Source organism: Ipomoea triloba, chromosome 2 (assembly GCF_003576645.1).
Source record: "Ipomoea triloba cultivar NCNSP0323 chromosome 2, ASM357664v1".
NCBI classification, from domain to species: domain Eukaryota; kingdom Viridiplantae; phylum Streptophyta; class Magnoliopsida; order Solanales; family Convolvulaceae; genus Ipomoea; species Ipomoea triloba.
This window is the reverse complement of record NC_044917.1, coordinates 13,120,554-13,125,685: the sequence shown is the minus strand read 5'-3', so window position 1 is coordinate 13,125,685 and position 5,132 is coordinate 13,120,554.

Genomic DNA, 5,132 nt, shown 5'->3' with positions numbered 1-5,132 from the left:
GCCTAATTTACTTTTCAAATAAAGTTTAGGAGCTTATTTGACTCTTTTTCCCTTTTGTTTATCAAATTTTAAAACTTTATTACTTCGAATTTAATTAGTTTAATATAAAATATAATTTGTGATGTAAATAATAATTTTTTGGTAACATTATTAGCCTTGTTTGATGTATTTGAAATTTTAATTAATATATATTCAATATTAGTCTTGTTTCATTCTTCTCAATGAAATCTTTAAAATGGTGTAATTTATTTTTAATAATAAAAATTTTAAATTTAAATATTTATAAAAAAAATGCATATAAAACAAATAAAAGATATATTTGGAATTGTATAAATAAGGGCAAAAAAAGTAATTTTACTCCTCATCTCACATTTGGCGTGTGTGAAAAGTGTCTCGCCATATATGCGCGGCACTGTCCACCTCTGAAAAAAAAAATGGTGTTTGCCACTAGTTTAGCGTGGGTTGGAGCACTGCAAAATAACGGAATGGTTGTATAGCAATGCGATTTGCCTTTTTAACCGTTCCCTTGGAGATGGACTAATGTTGATCTAATGGAGTAATATTTTTTTTTTACGACGGAAATTCTCAGCCACTATTTGATGGTGTGTATTAGGTAAACTCTATTTCTGTATTTTTTTTTTTGAAAACAAAATTCCAACTTTCATTAAATCAAATGACGAATGCACGAAGGAATATCTAAAAACCAACAACAAGGACCAGATTGAGAATGAGTTGCTCTTGCTAATGCGCGAGCCAACTGATTCACTGATCTATGAATAAAATTGAACGACACTACTTCAAAGTGTCTTTGTAAATATTTGCAATCTCTAACCACGCAGCCGACATAGGAATAATCCACCGAGGAACTATTAATCAAGTTGCACACAGACTGACAATCAGATAGAACCCAAAGTACTCCTGGCCTCTATCAATTTCTTTTTCCTGGCTTGATGTCCTTCCTTTTTCCAACTTACTTTACTAATGCTGAAAGAGCTTGTGTTGTGGCGAGACGAAGGGACGGAAAGGAGTCGGTTCCCTTGCTTGTGAACTAAGTAACTCACATACCACACATGAGAGATAAATCACACTAGGAAGGCCTTGTGCAACGGACTTGATTAAAAGGATATTGACAAAAATCAAACTCGTGACCTTTTTTTTTAAACAAAACTCATGACATTTAGGTATAAGTATATGCTCCACCCCATGAAAGGGTGTAGCAATGCATTTTTGAAGCCATTGTTTGACTGTTTGTCAACCTCAAAAATGAAAAAATGAAAAAATAAAAAATAAACAATTGTTAGTACAAATATGATCATGGTTTTTATGTTAACAAATAACTTGAGCTTTTGAGTATAGGTTATTCCATCCATTTGAATATTTCGATTGCTCACAAGGAAAGTGTGGTGTCAAAACTAACTATTTATAGGATCATTTCGTAAGAATTATGCTTGGTATAACCTTAGAAAATGTTAAGTTTCAAAAATAAATAAATAAAAGAGTAGAGACAGTTTAATTATTTGAATCAGTTTGTAAAAATGTGACTCTCCTGTAAGACTGTCTAGATGGGAATGTAATACCTATGATGGAAAGTATAATATAACTAACGATAAATTGATTGTTAGTTGCGAGGGAAAGTGTGATGCTTATGAGGAAACTAGTTTTTTCACGCGCATTGCGCGAATGAGATAATGCCTAATGTTTATTTTTAAATAATTACAAGTATATCAATGAAATATTATATGGGAGATGTCCATGCATAGGTAATTGGTTGTTGAATTTGCTTATTTAAATGAGTAATTCTATGTTTACGAATGCAAGATAATATAATCGAGATTGATTATAATTGTCACTAAAATAATTATTTGCAACTTTTTAAAAACGCTACGTGAGTGTGAGAACAATTGCATTGCATTAATCATAAACAAGCTTTAAATAAGTTTCACAAAGCAATTCAAGGAATCAGGAAGCAGAAAAAGCTAGACCACAAGATAAAAACAAATATAATAAAATTAATATATCACACCTAGACTAAGTCTTAACATGCCCCCACAAGATTTAGGCACCATTGGTGAGCCCAAGCTAGGATCGAAACGCCGCAAAAAGCCGATGACCAAGCAGTTTAGTTAGAAGATCTGCAACCTGCTCAGCCGACCAGATATAAGTGACACGTAGAGTTCCAGAAGTAACATGTTCACGCAAAAAGAAATAGTCCAGCGCCAAGTGCTTCATTCGTGAGTGAAAAACTAGATTTTTGCACACATACGAAGCACTCAAATTGTCAGTAACCAACATCGGTGCAGACCGCAAAGGAACCCCAAGTTCACGCAACAAATTCTGGACCCACATAACTTCAGCAATGGAATTAGCAAGAGCCCGGAACTCGGTTTTCGTGGAGGACCGAGACAAAGAACGTTGTTTTGCAAACTTCCACAAAATAATATTAGAGCCAAAAAAGACACAGTAGGTCGTGGTAAAGCGCCCCCCGTCACGAACACCACCCCAATCCGAGTCTGAAAAGGACACAAGCAAGAGCGGACACCCAGGCTGAAAAAGTAGGCTAAAATGTAATGTACCTTTGAGATAGCGTAATATCCACTTGACAGCTTGCCAGTGGCTCTCAATAGGTAATGCCATAAACTGCGCTAAGCGGTTCACAACAAACGAGATATCCGGTCTACTGACCACCAGGTATTTCAGACGACCAATAGCTCGCCGATATGCCGTCGAGTAAAAAACCGAGACATTTGCGCAGAAACTATCAGAAGCACACATCGGAGTGGAGACCGGCTTCGCCCCCGTCATGGCAAACTGGTTCAAAATATCAACTACATATTGACTTTGTGACAGAAACAAACTAGTTAGAGTATACATGACTTCAACTCCTAAGAAATGATGCAAAAGACCCAAGTCTTTAATCGAAAATCGTTCCGCAAGCCGTCGGACAAAGGTCGCGATGAAGACATCATTATTGACTGTAATGATTAGGTCGTCGACATATACCAAGAAGTATAACGAGATATTACATGTACAATAAATAAACAAAGAAGTATTGGACATAGACTTCTTAAAACCAACTGACACAAGAAAATTAGACAGTTCAAGGTACCAAGCGCGCGGGGCTTGCTTCAAAGCATATATCGCCTTCCTCAACCTACAGACATGATCAGGTTTCTCCTTGTCAACAAAACCCATCAGTTGTGCCATATAAACCTCCTCATGTAACGCGTTATTCAAAAAGGCACTGTGTACGTCCAATTGACGCAACGACAAGCCTCGGGATAGAGCAATACTGAGAATGACTTGAACGGTGATCGATTTTACCACCGGACTGAAGGTCTCAAAGTAATCCTGAACTGGTTCCTGTAGAAAGCCTTTGGCAACCAACTGGGCTTTAAACCTGTCCACAGAGCCATCAGCCTTGCGCTTGACCCTGAAAACCCACTTACAGCCAACCAAATAATGATTTGCACGTGGAGCAAACTCTCAAGTGCAGTTCTTCACCAAAGCATTGACTCATCTAACATAGCAGCCCGCCACAAGTCATTCTTCATCACTTCCACCACGGTGCACAGCTTAATGGACGAAGAAACGGGATGGGAAATCGTCAGGTTTACAAATTTATCACCAAAATACTTAGGATATGGTCGTCTCTATCGGTGAGACCTCCTCAAAAAAGCCACCAGCTGCTTCGTAGACACCGCATTAGAATGATCAGCAAACATTGATTCAACGCGTACAAACCTTACAAACGCCATAGAGCCTACTGCCGACGTGGAGTCACCCACGTCACTAGATAGTCGTTGTTCCGGAGCAGCGTCAGCCGACAGGAAGTCAGAGCCTAGGGGTGTGCATTCGGTTAACCGAACCGAATTAACCGAAATTTTAAAACCTTTAACCGTTAACCGAACCGAAGTATGTGTTACCGAATTAACCGAACCGAAATTTTTTTCGGTTAACCGATTAACCGAAATTTTTTAACCTAAAATATAAAATTCTAAAAATAACGCCTAAAATAATAAATCCAATTAAAATAAAATACAAATCATTCCTAACTTCAAATATTCAAACATCCATAACTTCAAATCTTCAATCTAATTAGTATTTAGTATTTATATTTAATTATTTATCTATATATATATATAAATTTGGTTAACCGTTCGGTTAATTCGGTTAACCGACCTTTCGAACCGAATTAACCGTTAACCGAAATTTCAAGATTCCTTTAACCATTAACCGAACCGAATTTTTTGGTTCGGTCGGTTAACCGAAAAATTTCGGTAAATTGCACACCCCTATCAGAGCCAGCCAGTGGGAGGTCTGAACCAGTGGGCACCTGACCAGAACTAACCGACGCAAGACTCTCGATGGACATACCTGGCAGTGTGGACTTCGAGGTTGGCAATGGAGATTCTGGTCAGTGGGGCGGTTCCAGATTGACAAGCGTGGTAGTCGTCGTGCCCCCCAAGGTAGTGGCCGGCTCTTCCATGCTCTTCTAAGGCAATCGTTGGCTAATACACAGGTGATGCGAAAGGTGATTGTAAGTGCGACGCCATTGCCATATTGGCAGACTCTGAACGTGGCTGGGCAACAATAAACTCGGTGAAGTAGACGGAACGGGAGTGGAGACAACTTTATGAACTAACACAGTGTACTGGAATTCTTCTGGCACAAACAAAACATGATGCGAAACATATATACAACCACTAGACACCTCTAGGCACTTGTAAGCATATTGGCTTAACGTATATCTTAAGAAAATACATGGCAAAGACTTTAGACTCAACTTGGCTGGGTAGTACGGTTTTAACCACGGGTAACACAAGCACCCAAACGGATGAATTTTCTAGTAGTTTGGATATTTGTGAAATAACTTCTCATATGGTGACGAGTGATTAAGGAGAGTAGTGGGCATTCGATTTATTAAATACACAGGCGTTTGGAACGCAAATGACCAGTACGAGGAAGGCATAGGCGCGTAATGCAGTAACGCCATACCACTCTCGACAATGTGCCTATGTTTGTGTTCAGCGGGACCATTATGCTCCAAAGTGTGAGGGGGAGATGTATAGTGAGAAATCCCAGGCTATTAAATGTAGGAGTTAATTTAATGTATTCCCCCCCCCCCCCCCCCC